Source organism: Typopeltis vanoorti, chromosome 5 (assembly GCF_054136105.1).
Source record: "Typopeltis vanoorti isolate ZY-2024b chromosome 5, IOZ_Tvanoo_1.0, whole genome shotgun sequence".
In the NCBI taxonomy this organism is placed as follows: Eukaryota; Metazoa; Arthropoda; class Arachnida; order Uropygi; family Thelyphonidae; genus Typopeltis; species Typopeltis vanoorti.
In genome coordinates this window covers 65,082,815-65,102,022 of record NC_143553.1, presented here as the reverse complement: position 1 = coordinate 65,102,022, position 19,208 = coordinate 65,082,815, and the positions used below count along the sequence as shown (strand labels likewise).

Below are 19,208 nucleotides of genomic sequence, written 5' to 3'. Positions count from 1 at the left end.
GCGCCAGCTAATACCTAGGATAGATGGGACTCTTACCCAGGATGGCTCTCTCAGAATGATACATTATGATTAGACTAAAATAATCTTTATATCACTGTTCACTAATCTCTTTCATACAGTCGTTGCTCGCTTTATTTATTCATACACCTGGGTTCATCCCGCTAAGTTCGTCAATGTTTTATGAGTGGCTGTTTGAATTCATAAGATAAAAAACAGGTCAGGCAGGTACTTAAAGGAAACATTTTAATAAACTTGAGAAATTATACAAGTAAGCATTACTAACATAATATCTGAAATATTCTCAAGTAAAGTCATAGGTTCAATACTAATTCTACTAAACACACAAATTAACTTGCTTAGACCACCACTATGGGCAAATTTAACATTATTTCTTAGGCAACTGCCATTCCTTCTATACACATGTGGTCATTAGTTATATTACTTTACACATTACTATTAGCTGTATAATTCCTGAAATATTCTCAAGTAAAGTCATAGGTTCAATACTAATTCTACTAAACACACAAATTAACTTGCTTGGACCACTACTATGAGCAATTTAACATTATTTCTTAGGCAACTGCCATTCCTTCTATGCACACGTGGTCATTAGTTATATTACTTTTACTTTACACATTACTATTTGCTCATACAGAGATAAACCTGTCCTTGTTGGACAGACAATTCTTAATTAAAAGGGCCTGAGCCAAGTCTTAGATAATTCTTAAAGTTCCATAATGTTAGTCCATTTACAAATTCTCTTAGGAGATCACATTCTTTTATGACTGGAATTCACAAAACAAAAGTCTACTTTACCGTCCCTGATTGGATGCTATGTCTTTCTTCTTGCCTTGTCTGGTCATCAAGGCCTTGCTCAGCTTACTATTTGATTACCTTCGATCGGCCATACGAATGGAATCTCAACGGGAAAGAAAAGATGTGGCACAGGAACATTGCCTGAAACGGATGGCATCTACTTGGTTCCTCCGTCGCACGACAATGCACAGCTATCCTAGTCCAAGGAAATAGCTTGGCCCATTCCAAACGCTGCGACAGATGAACCAATGCCTTCCACAGCCAGCCAGGAAGGCTGGCCGTGGAAGGCATTGGTTCATTCAGTCCGCTCCGACGGAGCGGACCTATGTGCGAGTGAGATCAGGAACCAGGAACCCAAAAAAAGAGAAACCTGAATGGGGTTTGCATGGCCTTTTTGTTTTCTTTCTCTTCTCAGTATTTCTCGGCCATCGCAATGCCCGCCATTGTCATTGTATTCAGCTCCCTCTATTTCATCGCACGTGCACTTGTTTTGCTCTTCTTGGAAAGCGCCTTAGTTTCTCTTTCCAGTAACTACCTTCCCCCCTTTTTGTATGCGTAACACAGGACGGTTAACAGTGACCCTTGATCTCTGGCTCACAGGCTTTGCTACTTTAGTACATGAAATGAGGATCTTAAGTAGATTTAACAGCTTACATTGATGTCTATATCTGGCCCACACGCATTACAGATTATATCTTACAAACATTTTTATACAATTTTATACAATTCCTTGTTCTTAAATTGATTTGTATTCATAAAGTTATCTTTTTATTCTATTGCCAACATTCCACATTCTCTGCCTAAGTTAAATTAAAGTTGTGTCCTGAATAATACGTGTTAAAGCATTTCTTAGTTTATTCAAGACACAACACTACACCATTATAATCTCAATGCCACCTTTAAACCACCTAAAAATTAAAAAAACATATTCAACTCCTCTAAGGATCCTCTCCTCCCATTGGCACATCCTGGAGTTTATTGCATCTACTGCACCTGTAACTTACCTTATATTGGTGTACCTGGACGTGCAATCCCTATAAGGAAAAAAGAACACAAAAGACATTAAATATAACAATTTTGGTGAAGCAGACCTCTCAGATCACTCTCCCAACACCTTACACCAAATTGATTGGAAAAGTACCCGGTCTCTACACCATACAAAAACCTGGTATGAAAGAAAATTTAAAGAAGCCTGCGAAATTTTGATTCATCATCAGTTGCATCAGTCTTGGGACTGGTAGCTCAGCAGCAATTTCCTCCATTCCGCTCTGTCATTGGCTTTCTTCTTAACCTCCTGGTAACTCCTCAAACCCGTGCTGTCTTTGACTTGATCAAGAAAGCTTTTCCTTGGTCTACCTCTTCTTCTTTTCCTCTCTACTTTGCTTTCAGTTATTCTTTTCACAAGTCCATCATGTCGAAGTATATGTCCAAACCACCTATCCCTTCTAATTTTGATCGATTTAATTAGAGTTCTTGTTTCATTTATCTCTCTCAGGACATGTTGATTTGATTTTTTTTCCTGTCCATTTTATTTTGTTCATGCAGCGCTAGCATCACATTTCAAAAGCCTCCAATCTTCTTACATCTTCTCTGCCTAGAATCCAGATTTCATATCCATACAGTGCAATGCTCCATATCAATGTCTTTACTAATTTTTTTTTTCAATTGTAGGTTGAGGTTTCCTGTTAAAATGCTTTTCATCTTAAAGAATTGGGCTTTTGCGTTGTTTATTCTTGATCTTATGTCTTCTCTTGTTCTGCCATCTTCTGTTATTAGGCTTCCTAAATATTTAAAGCTTTTCACTTGTTTTATTTGTTCCCCGCTGATGTCTATATGCTCTGTATTGATAGGGATTTTGCCTGTAACAATGATTTTAGTCTTATCTGTGTTGATTTTCATTTTATATTTTTCAAGATTATTATTTAGTAATTCTAGCGTTGTTTTTAACGTTCTTCTGTTTTCTGCTACAAGGGCTCTGTCATCAGCAAATCTTATTCATGACTTGCTCACCATTTATCTTTATGCCACTATTTATTTTATCTTTAGTTTCCTGAATGGCCTTTTCAATATATAAATTAAATAAAAGTGGTGAAAGTATACATCCTTGTCTTACTCCACTCCTTATATTTATTATTTTCTCCTTATCATTGATTTTAATCCATCCATTTTGATTTTTGTAAATTTGATGAATTATTTTCCTATCCCTCAAATCTATGTCGATATTAGTTAGACAGTTAAGGAGTATTTGCTGGTTTACTTTATCAAACGCTTTCTCTAAATCAAGGAAGCAAATGTAAGTATTTTGACTAAGGTCTAATCTTCTCTCTATTATTGTTTTTAAATAGAGTATTGCCTCTCTTGTTCCTTTATTCTTTCTGAATCCAAATTGGTCTTCATCTAATAGACAATCTATTTTTGAATAAATTCTATTTTGAATAATTTTTAGCAGAATTTTGCTAACATGTGGTATGAAAGCTATTGTTGTAAATTGGCTGCATTTGTGTGTGTTATTCTTTTTTGGTATTGGTATTATGGTTGATTTCATAAACTCCTTCGGTATTTCTCCTCTATCATAGATTTGGGCTATTAATTGATAGAGTAAGATTTTTGTCTCATTCACCCTAGATTTTGTAGCAGTTCTATAGGAATATTGTCTACAACTGGACTTTTTCCCTTACTCATTTCGGACAGTGCTTTATCAAATTCTTCTCTCATTATTGGGGATCCTACATTATCTTCATTTTGATTTTCTATGCTGATATCAACATTAAGTTCATCGCCATTATAGAGATTTTCAAGATAATTCTTCCATTCCATTAATATATCCTCAGATTTTATTAGTAATTTTCCATTTTCATCTTTGCTGGCATTGTTTTTGCTGTTCTTATTAAATTTGAAAATCAGTTTGTTAATTTCTTTATAGGCTTTCTCTATGTTTTATTTTTTAAATAATTCATCTATGTTATTACACTGTTCTTCTAGGTATTGTTTTTTGGCTTGTCTACATTTTCTTGTATTGATTTTTAAGATAATTGTATTTGGCCACATCTTCTTCTTTAACAGCATTTTTATATTTTCTTCTTTCATCCATAAGGCCAAGTATTTCATCTGTTATCCAATGTTTTCTTTTTTCTTTTTCTGCATTTTTCAATAATTGATTTGATGAATTTGTAATTAACTCTTTAATCATATTCCATTGGTTTTCAATATTATTCTGACTATTTATGTTTTCTGGAATGTTATGATCAGTTGCCTCTTGGTATCCTCTCTTTACTTCTTTACTCTTTAATTTTTCAAGGTTCCATCTTATTGGTTTGTATCTTTGGATTTGTTTCCTATGTTTCAGTTCTGTTTTCATTAAGACAAAGTTATGGTCGCTACTAATGTCGGCACCTGGATAGCTTTTGCAATTTTTTATTTGGTTTCTGTATCTTTTCTTGACCAATATATAATCTATTTGAATCCCTAGGTGCTTTCCAGGTGTATCTTCTTCTTTTTGGAACTTGAAATAGTGTATTTGCTATAACTAACTATTTTTGTGTACAAAATTCTATTAATTGCTTTCCTCTTTCATTCCTATGTCCAAGACCAAATCTTCCTGAAACATTATCATTGTTCTCTTCTCCCACTACAACATTCCAATCTCCCATTATTATTGTATTGTCTCTGTCTTTAAAGCTGCTCCAGATTTCTTCTATTTGTTCATATATTTCTTCATTGCTATGTTGTGATGTTGGCATGTAGACCATTATAATATTGAGGTTTACTGGTTCATTTTGAATGCTTATCGCCATGATTCTGTCACTATAGTTAATTATTGTAGTGATTAACTTTCCAACTTTTTTATGAAGCATTATTGCAACACCTGGCTCACCCTTCTTTTGTCCTGAATATATTATCCAAATTCTCCACTCCAGAAATCACACTGTCCCTCCCATCTCATCTCACTAATGCCTAGAATGTCTATTTCAAGTCTTTCCATTTCTTTTTTCACATTTTCTATTTTACCTGGTTCTAGCAGTGTTCTTGCATTCCATGTTCCAATATTCAGCTTATTTCTTGTCTTCATTTTTGAATAAGTACCAGGATTTCGTTGGCTGTCGACCTGAGAAGCCTGGTTACTTCTGCCGGGCATGACTCCTTCAGTGAAGGCTCCATTGCCAATCTTGATTTCATTTTTAACTTCCATTGCTGCTTTTACTTGGGAATGTAATGTGGTGGTTCCACCTTGCCTTCCACATCGCAGTATTGTAACATGTATGCTACAGGAGGTTAATACAAGTAGCGCTGCTGCCCACTACTATAACTATTAGTGGTTAGTTGAAAGAGGAGGAAACATGCCTAGCCCCCAAGTACTCTAATAGCTTCAGGAAGAATGGAGGACCTCCTCCTGGGGTTAGTAAGCAAGAAAAGAGACAGACAGAAAGTTTTAAGTAAAGAATTCTCATTAGGAAGAATGTTAGTATGAGGGTAGAAGCAGGAAGCGGAAGAGTTAGAGAAAGGTATGACCAAAAGCTTTGAAATAGATCATACTTAGCTCTGGGATCCCGGGTTGTTAGCCATGCCCGTGCTTGCAAGCCCCATAGGGACGACATTCTGATTAACCACCTTAATATCAACAATAATGGCGGCATGAAAATTCCAAGAATCTGGATGGCACATATTCAGCCTACTTAATACTTAGTATCTAGCATACTTTAGGACTTTAAGCAACCTTCAGCTAGTATTGGAAACTATTCCATACCAATTGGTTGAAATTTATATGTATAATCATGTTTTTAAAATATATATAAACATGTTCTCCAGCCCAATGTAATTTGTAACCAATTGATAATAATAATAGGACTCTAGCATTGATGTAGTCAAGATTTTTTTTTTTTTTTTTTTTACAATGGAGTCAGGCCAATAATTGTTGTAATGGTTGGTCAGTAACTTTAGCAAATCATGTAGATTGTAGTGCAGCTCGTTTCTCTGTATATGCTTCAGAAGATGACCTTGATATGAAAGTTGAAACGTCGAGTGTTGATTTTAGTATCTCCGTGTAAGATTAAAAGAAAGGATTCCAGTGGAACTACATTAATGTTTCATTACCCCATATAACTGTAGTGTTTTGAAAAGCTTTTCTCTTGGCACCTTGCAGTATGCTTTTTCCATATCTTCAAAACATTGTTATACTCTCACAATTTCTCAGCTTTGTCATAAAGTGAAAACAGATCTTGACAACTTATATTTGGCAGAAACCCAGTTTGTTTTTCTCCAAATTTCTCTTTCACAATTTTTCTTGGCCTCTAGTCAAATATGCTTGCATAAATCTTCCCAGGACTACTCAGAAGAGAAATTCTTCTGTCACATTTAGTTTTATTTTATTTTATTTTTTTTTTTATAGATGGGAATTATGAGAGCTTGACTTGAATCATCTGGAATTTGGCCATGTGACCACACCATCTGAATTATGCACTGCAACTTCTGTGAAACTTTTATATCTCCATAATGAGTGTTTTTAGTTGAATATCACCTTCTAGCTGCCTTTCTATTCAGGCTTTTCTTGCCTTTTTTTACCTCATGTATTGATACTTACCCCTAATGTGTATTCCTCTTGAATATTTCCTACCCCTGTTCTTGTCATGGCTTGCTTCATTTAGCATTCTTTCAAAGTAATTATTTCAGATCTCTAGAATGTCTTTAGCTTTAGTTTTTTTGTCACCATGTCTGATTCCTTTTACTGTAATCGTTTCCCATTTCCAAGCATTTTCAGTAGGTTCTTCCAGAATATTTTGGCACCTTCCTGATATTTATCTTTATATTCTTGGTCTCTTCGGGCACCTGCCAATTTACTTGCTAGGAACTTTCAATAGGCTTTACTCTTTTTTTAGGACTGCCTCTTTAACTTCTTGCTTCCAATATGATTTTTCTATGCTTGCATGCAGCTTCCACATTCTTCCCTAGCTGAATCAGTCATTGTTTTTTCAGAGTTTGTCACTGGGACTACAAGAGTTCTTGTTTTTGAACTCTTTCATTTTTTCGTGAATAATGTTTGTATAGTTGAGTTTACAGTTCACCTCTAAAAGCTGCTCCACTTTAATTTTTTTTTAAAACCTTCTTACATATTGTAAGAAGTTTCTTTTCACTGTTATATTTCATTTTTATCTTACTTAAAACTAAGTGATGAACCACTTCCAATTTCCAATCCACTGTATACTTGTATCACAAACTAGCATGTAGATATTACTATCAACAATAGCATACACAAGGCTTTTCTTAGTTCTTGTCTTCTGTCCATTTGAATTTATGCATATGCTTAGATCAAAACATGGTCTTAGTACAGTATTTTTTTTCCTACATAAAGACAAAGCATCTGTGCCATAATTACAAATACACTTATAATGCACAAGAAAAGGTTCCCCAAATATCAAATCAAAGACTGAGCTTGAAATTCTCAAGTTACAAGATATCCATGTGAAAGTTTCAAATTAAGATCACAAAAATCAATTTCAGCCTTTAACACTTGTGATGAAACTAATTCTCAGTTAAAAATTCCCATTAACTTGCCTTAAGGAATTCTTAATCAAAAGAAACAGGTCTCATGTTAATATCTATCATTAGGTGTTTGTCCAATTAAGAAGTGGACTTGATCATACTAGTTTCTCCAATCCAGGGTCTTAGGCTGACTAATGCAGCTTGATTGTTCAACAGTTGTCCTCTTCCTCTTTCTAATTGAAGGTGACTAATTTTAAAGTTGACTGACTGTTTGAAGTTTTGAGGTGGGTGTTCTATACTGATTTTAGAGATGCAGACTGCACATATTTAGTGCACTATGAAGATTTCGGATTAGTGACATTAAGATAGGCTAACATAATATTTCAAAATTTAAATCAGATTTTGATCTGATTAAATTTTTATAATTTCATACTTTTCTAGTTCTCATCTTTCTGATATGTCTTCGATTATTGTTTGCATTTGTACTTTTTCATGTTTTGTGTACTTCATGTATGGTTCCTGCCAATCCTTTGTGTTCTATCGTTAGTTGAAATTTCCCACCATTTTCTCTGGTTCAATCTTGCCATTGCCTTTGTTTTCTAGAATGATCTGCAGGGGGAGATCAGTCTCCTCCTCCTAAATTCAGTATAGTGAACCTTGCACTATATACAAGCTATTTCTTGGGTCTTTAGGAGTTCACCGTAGCAAGCATTTCCTATACACAGTTTCATTCTAGTCCTTGTAACTATAGAAACGAGGGTGGTTCCATAAGTTTCCGGCCTGACTAACTTTTAGAGCTGATAGAAAGAAAACAACTGTTTCACTTTTCAACATAATCTCTTTTTACTTCAACACACGTTTCACATCTTTGAATTAACATTTCTATGCCCTTGAAAAAATGATCTGTCCTTTTGTGTGCAAAATGGCCTGAAATTGCATCTTTCACCTCATTGTCATCTGCAAATTTTCTTTCTCGAAGGTCTTTCTTCAGTTTCAAGAAGAGGTAGTAGTCACTGGGTGCTAGATCTGGGTGTTCAATCTCCTGGAAGCCACAGTCCTTCACTGCAGCCTTTGCAACAATATCCATATGGACTGGAGCATTGTTGTGAAGCAAGTGAACACCATGACTCAGAATTCCTCATCTCTTCTCCTTTATGGCATCACACAGTTTGTGCAGGAGTGAAGCATAATGTTCTGTATTCACGGTGGTATCCCTTTCCTTGAAGTCAAGAGAATTCCCCAGCAATCCCAAAACATTGTTGCCATGATCTTCTTGGTGGACTGACTGACCTTGGCTTTTCTCGGCAGTGCGTGTCTGGTTTGCACCACTCTATGGATTCCCTTTTGGAAAGAGGATCAAAATAAAGGACCATAGTTTCATCCCCAGTGACAGTGGATTCCAGCACTTCTCCCTGATTTCCTTGGCAAAGCTCTAAAAACTTGTGGGAACAGGTCGCACGATGCTCCTTCTGAAATGAAGGGAGAAGTCAGGGTACCCACCTTGCACTGACCCTTGTCAGATGAAGCTTCTTGTGAATAATGCAAAAGATGCTTGTTATAGAAAGCCCCCACCTTGCTGAGATTTCTTTGAGCTTCAGCTGTCTGTCATTAAACAGTTCCTCCTCAACAAGAGAGACATTTTCCTCTTTCATCACTTCCACAGGTCGACCATCACAAGGATCATCTTTGATGTGCTCTCTTCTTAGGTGAAACTGTTTAGCCCATTCCTTCATGGTGAAATATAAAGGAGAAGCTTCCCCATAAATACTATCCAAATGCTATTTGATAGCACTTGGAGAAAGCCCTTCTTTGGTGAAAACTTGATCACAGTGTGGTACTCAATTTTTAACATTACAGCTACTTAGCATGCTACATGTTAGTCAAGCGAGTGCCGCTAACTGAATGATACAGGTAGAGAGTTGAAACTGGTACACTAATCTCTTCATAGATGGTGCTATCTGTCATGCATGGTGTTTTAAAATTGGCTCAAATTTTGTATGTCTGGCCAGAAACTTTTGAAACCTACCTCATACATGTATTGCAAAAGGATATTATATATATATGTATATATATTACATGATACTATTCTTAGAAAACAAAAGAAAGAGAAATATAAATAAAAAAAGAAAAGAAAAAGAATTATACATTACAAGCACAACAAATTTTACTGGTTGATTTGTTTGCCCAATTAACATGCATGCAATTCAAGCCACACCCAAAAAAATGTGATCATATGTTATAATTTGCTCCTTCCTGTAGTCAGTTATTAAGCTAACAATACATTCAAACACTATTCATAATTGGTTAGTTATTTTTCAGAACAAGTCTGCTTCTCTCACTATCTTTTTTTCCTAAATCAGATGAAACTAGTAAGGCAGCACTGGGTGACTTTAGCTGCAAGTAATGATAGGAAGTAGGTAATAATGTGTAAATAAGGAGATTGAGCTGCTTAGAGATAACTTATACAGCATGTAGTTGAAGCAACATGTAGCACATGAGTGTTGGATTTAATAATATTGTAATATACATTGATAACGGAAGAGTTGTCACAGTGCCACCAACTGAGGAGAGTGGTCATTTGATTTTGATGTGAGAAGTGACTAATCAGATTAAAGCTTCACTGAACAAAAGAGATATGTAGAATTACATAGCAGGAGACCGTGAGAAATTAAGACAACAGATAGATAACCTGCTGTGGCTTGATCAGTTAAAAGAGAGAGAAATAAGCAATGCCTGGGACTGGATTTGAAATCAGATTCTTGTGACAATGTCATACTGTATTCTTAAGGCTATGAGGATAAAAAGTGTAGCAGTGATATTGTGAAATCATGCAGAAACTTTTGAGAAAAAGAATGTTGTGTAGGAGTATAAAGAATAGGGTATCTCCTCAGTAGCACAAGGAAAAAAAAGCATGGGCTAAGAAGAGGACTAGTGTAGTGAAAGGAGATTTGCTGAAAAGCAGCAAAATCCTAGAGAATCATACAGTTATGTGGTTAGCAGAAGAAAAGGTGAATAGGGGAGACTCAGTTGCTGGGGCTAGAATATCAGATATATCCATGGAAGATATAGTGAAAATGATCAATGAGTACTTTGGCAGTGCATTTCATGTACTTCATCCTTTTATAATTTATAAAAGGATGCTTATTAATTGGCTTATATTTCACTGGATTTCAAATGAACAAAACAACACATTACAGTTTACATGCAACAATGATTAAGTGAAACAATTCACATTGTAATGGACATAAGATTTTGAAATCCTAATTTGATGTCCTCTGATGTTGTAGAAAAGAAATTATTACAATTTTGTGCAAGTTGATATGACTGGCTCCCAAATTGTTTGCAGTAATAATAACTTGACGAATTGGAATGTAATCCATGGTATCTAAATAAAACTTGTAGAGATTTTATTTATATAATTTTTATTTTAGCAAACACAGAATTTTCTCCCTAGTGTCAAAGGCATCTTCAAATTAAACAAGTAGAGTAGAAACTGGAAGATGAAAATGTGTGAGCTACACATACACAATAAATTAAAGATGCGAAGAAATTATATTCTTGGTTTCATCCTTGATCCAAGTAAGCAAACAAAGTTTGTATGTGAAGTAACTTCACATCTGGGTTGATGATTTCATACCAATTGCCTTGTTATCCTATTATGCAATGCACATATCCTTACTGACAATGCTATGCATTATGGGGAGGACCACTATCCAGACTGGTTTTGGTCTTTATTGAGATCATCTCATCAGTGGGAGCCAGACACAGAAGTGATACCAAAGTTGAAGTAATGCAGAATTCATATTTCCATATACAAGTAGTCAAAATGTGTCACACCTTATTACTAAAATACTCTTGATTAGAGATAGATGTTGAATGTTTTTTTCACTTGGTTATACTATAAATTAAAGATGCCAAGAAACTATATTCTTAGTTTCATCCTTTATCCAAGTGTAAGCAAACAAAATTTGCATGTGAAGCAACTTCACGACTGGGTTACCTGTATATAGAGGCTGATGACTTCGCATCAATTGCCTTAGTATCCCATAATGTAAGCAAACTTTCTTTGCTTACGCTTGGATAAAGGATGAAACCAAGAATATAATTTCTTGACATATTTAATTTATAGTATAACCAAGTGAAAAAACTTTCAACAAAAAAAATACATATACAATATAGTGACATGGTCTTAATGATATTATGGTCCTAACCAAACAGCTAAAACAATAAACTGTTAATTCATTTAAATTAAAAATAAAAAAATTTGCCAAAGATGTGGAGAAGTATAGTTCGCCCACCGATTAGAGATCCTTCGACACTTCTGCGCATGTCAGAAAAAGGAGAATCCATTCCAATAATAGGGTAATCAATCTGTATTCTGGGATGAGTTTGTTTATTATTACAGGTCGGAAAATTTAGCTTTTCTTTTATGAACATTGCTGTTTTTAAAGTGTAACTATTTTGCTTATATAACAGTTGGAAAAATGTACGTAGAGTATTAACAAAATTAAAAAAAGATATAGCATAAAACAAAAATTTAACTAAGTTTATTTTTAAGAACGCTTTCTTAAAATAAAAATAATTATACAGAAAATCAGAAATTTTTTCAAATGAACTTAGATATTCTCAACTTACAGTTGAGAGAACTGAGACACTTTAATGTCCTAAACCGATTAATTATTTATGACTTGTTGTGACTCTTTTAACAAACCCATGCAAAAAAAAATATTGGAAAAAAATACCATTATCAAATCCTTTTAATCTTCAGAGTCATCTGAATCGGTCTGCGAATTGTCATCACTTTCACTTAAACTGATCACCAAAGGTTCGCATAATTCTTCGATAATTCCATCTCTGTCCCAATACATATTTTCCAATGAGGTGACATGAGAGCAATATTTTCCCCAGTTCTGAACTGTAATACTTTCAATCGCCTGTTCTGAAAGCTTAAAAAGTTTCGACATGTCAATATATTCCCAGTTACGTTGCAATGGCGAATGATTTCTGCCCAAACATACTCAATAGCATTAATATCGCAATGATATGGTGGTAGCCTCAAAGCTAGAAATCTATGCTCTTTGAGCATCGTGTCAAATTTAAATAGTTTAGTGGTGGGCGAGTTTCTTTTGACCAAATTAATCAATTCAATTTTACGCATATCTGGGGAATGAGAAATGTTATTTGCAGAGAGCCAATCCATAAGAACTTGCTTCTTATTAGACCAATTTGGAACTTTGTTTAATTGAATAGAGTGATATGAAGTGTTATCAATTATAACAACAGCATTTTTAGGAAGGTTTGGAATCAGTTTTTCTTCTGCTCACTTTTCGAAGACTGTAGAATTCATTTGCCCATGGTAATCTCCAGTAGTTGAATTGGCTTTGTATAGTAAGTTTAAATTCGGTAAAAAACCCATTTCTCCACCCGCACACAAAATTATTATGCACCGCGAGGCATTTCCGGTTTGTAGCACTCCACATTCTTCTTTAGACTGCCAACATTTTCCACAAGTTAAATTACTATCAATCCAAGTTTCATCTAGATGCATAATCAGTCTTTTCTCCTCCCTGCACCGTCTTATTGCTCTCAAATAGTGCGTTCTAGATAAAACAATGTCACTTCACTCCATGATAAGTTTCCTTTTATTCTGGGACTTTTTAAAACAAAATCCGATTTCAGGAAGTATTTTCCTTAAAGTTTCTCTTTTCCAAGGAAAATTAATTTTTTCTTTAAGCACAGAAATCAATTTCGGAACAGTTGGCACTCTTTTCTCGACCACATAAAATTCGTGAATAGTTCTTCTTATAACGTCTCCATCAAAATCATTCAAAGCTACGGTTTCGACGGTTTTCTTTCTCTGGCGCTTTTTTTAGGAGATTTAAATTTTGGCTTACCTTCACCTTTTGATTCCCTACAAATTCTTTTACCGGTCAACCACGATATGCCCGCAATTGCACTTACACATTTTATGACTTGAGAAAGGGGAACAAGGAGACGGCCTTCTGACGATTCTTTTTTCGCAGAATGTCAGCACATTATTCAATATTCTTTTGCAAGAGCTACTGAAACGTTTAACAACAGAACTTGTTGACTGTACTGGATCCATCATACAAATTAATAATAAAAAAATAATGCAAAAAAGCGACAACAAAAATCAAGCTACTACTAGTACAGCGACAGACAAGAAAGCACGTGATTTCGCACGTTGGCGACCAATTCGTACATCCTTCATTTCTTTCTCCCCTTCAGCATGAATCGACTATTCTTGGCAAAATGCCAAGGAGAGACCTACAAACGGTGGGGCATACTATACTATTTTCCATAAAAGGGATAATTTCAGTCCATCACTTCTGTTTAGATTCGGACGATGCAGCAGTGTTTCACAACTTTCTTTATATAAGCATTCTGTAAAGATATTTAAATATTTTTACGTGATTTTTGTTTATGAAAGATATTGTTAGTTTATTTAATTAAAAGTGAAATGAAAGATGTATAAAAATATTTTTGTGTTGATAAGATTTTATTCATGAAAACGATATTATGTTATAAGATGAACAAAGCAGCAGTGCATATAATTCCACTATTAGTAGTTGTCTAGTAAGGTCATTAATTATACCTTATGGTTTAAATCACCAGGAGAAGTAGTTTTCCAATTTAGTAGCAAAAACAAGAACCTTCCGACATCATTGGAATTAAAATACCTGTGAAAGTTTATTTATACTGCATACATGAAATAATCGAATGAAAAGAAACTTCATCGCACTGTCAACAAGTACATCCAGTCCACCATTACTGAAAACTTCTCCTTTCTGCTATCTATGATATCTGGCTGTTGTGATGAGCATACACAGAATATGGTATATGCTCTACCGTGGTATGAAACAAAGAGTTGATTGGACACGAGAGAGAGAGAGAGAAAATGTGTGTGTGTGTGTGTGTGTGTGTGTGTGTAGAGAGAGAGAGAGAAAATTGTAAAAATGAAATAGATAAGGAGAGTTGTAAATGATTCCCTTTCTAGAAAGAAAAATATAAGGAATGAATAGTTGTTTTGTGAATTGCATGTTAAAGTTCTCGTTGAGAAGTTAATGTATCTTCGCTGTTGTAATTTTTTTTTATTTTTGGAGTGAAGATTAGATAAAAAGCTATTCACTGTATTCATAGAGCTGACTTGTCAAGTAAAACAGGAACTTTCTAAATTAGTTGTATTCTGTTTCAGTGATGGATAGCTAACTTTTGGGAGTAAACTGCGAGTTTTTTTTATTATTATTTTTTTTTGATACCTGTTTGAAATAGAAACTTGAATATGCTTGAAATAAGGCATGTGTATTGATGATACAGTTATGAGTTATTTTCTTATGTGATTGTGTGCAAAGAATTTGTTGCTTCTATTTTCTTTAGAGAACGTAAAAATTGATGAAGAATTTGTGTTGTTTTGACCTTGCTAAACAAGATTTGCTATTCTGTTATGTTTGCTTGAGTTGCTGACTAAAATATATTAACTTTTGTCTATGCAGATATTTTGTATTTGATGCCAGAAGATCCAATATTTTGAGGTCATGAATGTGAATGAGTAGAAGGGTCACTAATCTTTTTAATATACAATTTTATTTTATATGTTGTGTTTACACATAGACACATTTTGTTAATAAAATGTATAAAAAATAACCCTGTTTTCATGAGTGTAGAATATTGAAACATGAAATACATAGGCCTGGAGTTAGAACCTGTAAACTTAGGAGAAAATATTCTTTCAAGATTACATGCCGGTCACCATTCATTATGGAATTTATGAAGGCAAAACATTTTATATATATATATAGACAGTTGACCCTTGAACAATGTGGGGGGTTAGGGGCACTGACTAGGGCCCATGTGACCACAATACCCACGAGGTGTTCATCAGAGCAACCGTCTATCTCCTTTATTCTTCAGTTGCATCATTGATGAGTTTCTTGGCTCTCTTCCTAACCATATTGGTTACTCTCTAGGTGCCTCTTTCTTCAATGTTATGGTTTTTGCTGACAACCTTATTCTTGTAGCCTCCACAAAGATAGGCTTGTAGGAATTCCTTGACTGAACAGTTGACTTCTTTCATATTAGAGGCCTGAATATTAATGTTGAGAAGTCCTATTCATTAGCTCTTGTCCCTTCAGGTCACGACAAAAAGCTAAAAGTTGAGAGTATAGAGTTTTTCCTGCATGCGAGACCATTGCATTCTTTGACCATCCTAGAGGAGCGGAGATACCTTGGTGTTATGTTCACTCCAAAGGGAGAGGTCTTCTGTCCTTTCTGCCTTAGAGTCTGGGCTTACCATTTTAAGACAAGCTCCTCTTAATCCCCAGCAAAGGCTCTTTATTCTGTCCTATTATCTCCTAGCTCGATTTTACCACAAGTTGGTTCTTGGTAGGACATATGTCTCGGTACTGTCCCAAATGGAATCTTTTTTAGCTTTTCATGGTATTATTGTGGAAGATCTTGTGAACTTTTTAAGCCATTTTTTATGAATGTTTAGCATTTTTTTAATCATCTGTATGTTATTATACTTATGTATATAAAATTATTTTGTTAATTAAATAAGTACTTTATTATATTTATTATTATTATTATTATTTTTTTTTTACCAGAGATCAGGCTAGTGTAAACAATTAATATTAATAAAGCATTTAGATTTAGCTTACTTTAGTGTCATGCTGCTTATGGCCTATGCATATGTATATTTCTTGATGATGACTTTAATATAGAGGTTGAAACATCAAGTGTTATTTGCTTAATTGTAAGTAAAGAATTACTCCAACAATAGTGTTTTGCCTCCATAAATTTTTACACATTGAATTAGGGGAAAATATATTTACATTATATATCAGGATTTTTAAACAAACATATTAACATTGCATATTATATGAGTTCACATGGTCTTAAATATATAAAGGTTCTTGACCAAACAACTAAAAGAAGATACCTTTAATTATTAAAAAAAAAAAAAATTAATTAATGCTTGGACATGTGGAATTACTGCTTATCATAAAAGGGATAATTTCAGTCCATCACTTCTGTTTAGATTCAGATGACATACCAGTATTTCATGACTTATATATTCAGACTTATATAACCTGAAACTAACAAATTCTTTTCATCTGTCTTCATAGTTTTAGTTTTGCTAGAAAGAGTATTTTATAATTTGTATGACCATCCAGTATATGCAAATAGAAATCACAAAACAATTTATTGAATTTTACTCCATGGTCAAATGCAACATGATGCAATTTCTCTGGTGCCCAGAGTGAAAATGTGTTAAAGGAAGAATGGTCCAAATATCTCACGTTATCAAGGTATGGTCTCTTCTTTAGTTGTTTAGTTAGGACCTTGATGTATTTAAACCATGTCAACTCATATAATATGCAATGTTAATATGTTTGTTTATAAATTCTGATGAACGAGAGTGGTCTGAAAAGTTCTCGGCCTCCACCATAGATGGCAACACTATTCGCAAGATTTTTTTTTCTAAGTTGGTACATCTGTCATAAGCATCCATGTGACATTACAAGTCATTCTATCAAGTAGTTTGTTTTATACCGCTGTCTGAAGCAAAAGTGTTGTCTGTATCCCTTGAAATGGATAAAATTGAGTATCATGCGGTTATAAACTTCTTTTTAACGCCAAAAGAAATTCATTCGAAGTTCATAAAAGTCTATAAATCCGCACTCTTCTCCTTCCTTTTTGACAATTAAGAAATGGGCTGCCAAGTTTAAACATGGCCATACCAGCCTTGAAGATCATCCATGTGAAGGACGTCCAAAATGTGTAACAACACCAGAAATCATTGATAAGTGCACGATGTGTATGGTATTGGATGACCAGCGAGTCAAAGTGAATGAAATTGCTGAGACTATAGGCATTTCAAAAGAACGTGCAGGATATATTTTGCATTGAAGAATTGCAAATGAAAAAGCTTTGTGCAAGATGGGTGCCGTGCTTGCTCATAGCAGATCAAAAACGAACTCACATGAAAATCTCTGAACAGTGTGCTTGGACAAGAATTTAACAAGAATAAAGCTGATTTTGTGCATCGATTTATTACTACAGATGAGACTTAGATTCACCATTATACACCACAATCCAAACAGCAGTCGAAACAATGGACAGAAGCCGATTGTTCAGTGCAAAAGAAGACAGAGTCGGTTCCATTAGCAGGAAAGGTCATGGCATCGGTGTTTTGGGATGCTAAAGGCATTTTGTTTATTAATTATCTTGAAAAGGGTAAAATAATAACCAGAGAATATTATTCTGATCTTTTAACCAGACTAGATGAAAAAATTTGTGAGAAAAGATCCGGTATGCAGACGAAAAAAAATCATCTTTCATCAGGACAATGCACCTGCCCACATAGTTGTTTTAGCAATGGAAAAATTAAGGAATCTGCACTATGAATTGTTGGAACATCCACCCTATTCCCCAGATTTGGCTCCTCATCTGATTTCTATCTCTTCCCAAAACTAAAACTCTTCCTCGCTGGTCAGCGTTTTTCTTTGAATCAAGAGGTGATTGCAGCTGTAGAGGGGTATTTTGCAGATCTTACTGAGAACGGGACAGGATAATGGCGCTGGAGCATCGCTGGAATAAATGTATTAGTCTTAAGGGAGATTATGTTGAAAAATAAAAATAATTGTGAAATTATAAATTTGTTTTTTCATTGTTAGGCTGAGAACTTTTCAGACCACCCTCATACTTTTGTAGCAAGAGGATGGAAATCAATATTAGGTTACTTTATCTTAAATGAAAAGACATCAAAGTTCTCTTTGGATGTTAGAGTTCACAGAGGATATGAAATAAGAAGTGACCACTTCCTCATTAAAATAAAATTAAGAAAATTTAAAACATTTTGTTTATAAAAACACATGCACACACACGCACACACTGAGGTATCCTGAGTTACTCTGAACCAACTCGACAGAAGCACGTCCAAGTCAATGAAAACAATGGCTATATGAACAAAATTAACCAATATTTAGATAAAATAAAACGAAATGAAGAAATAGAAATAAAATGGCTTAATATAAAAATGATATTAAATACAGCAGCAAATGAAAGCTTAGGAAAGATCAGAAAATTCAATAAAAAGAAAACAGAAGATATGGGATGATACAATCAAAATGAAAAAATAAGCATATCATAAATGGTTAAGCAGTAAAAGATTATAAGATGATATAATATAAAAGAATAAGAGCCATAGCTAAAAGAGAAGTCAGAAAAAGACATAGAGAATCATGGAACAAATTTGTTTCTAATTTAGAACATGATTTATATAAAATAAGACCCAATGTATATAAGATTTTGAAACATTTAAGTACAGATACTAAAGAAAATGTAAAATTAAACACTGATCGAAATTAGAAGAATTTCTAAATGTCTATACAGAATTGTGGACAGATAGTTATTTTAAAAAAGATAACTGGCAAACATTTTTAATTTTAATGAAAATGAAATAACTAAAGAAGAATTAGAAATCAGTGTGAAAGAAACAAAAAATGGAAATCAACTGGAGAAGATAAGTTAGGTTCAGAATTATATAAACATGCAGGGATAAGGTTCAAAGAAAGACTCCTATTATTTTAAAATAATCTATTCAACAAGTAATGGAAAAAAGCAATTGCGATCCTATCTTTGAAAAAGATAGTAGAGATGACCCTAAAAATTACAGAGGTATAAGTATTCTAAATTCCTGTTGCAAAACATATAGCAGAATTTAAATACCAAACTAATAAAATATTCTGAAAACTTTATTTTAGAAGTACAGAATGGATTTAGAAAAGGACGCTCATGTATAGACCCAGCCTTTTGCCTAAAATTAACAATAGAAAAAAGAAGAGTATATCATTTAGAAACACATTACGTTTATTGACTTTGATAAAGTTAAA

General features: G+C 34.1%; 1 protein-coding gene across 5 annotated transcripts in view; it reads left to right on the top strand.

The window, feature by feature from the left end:
- Positions 1–19,208, top strand: part of LOC150106482 (3'-5' exoribonuclease 1-like) — a 170,474-nt gene that overhangs the window by 138,442 nt on the left and 12,824 nt on the right. The window lies entirely within an intron of this gene.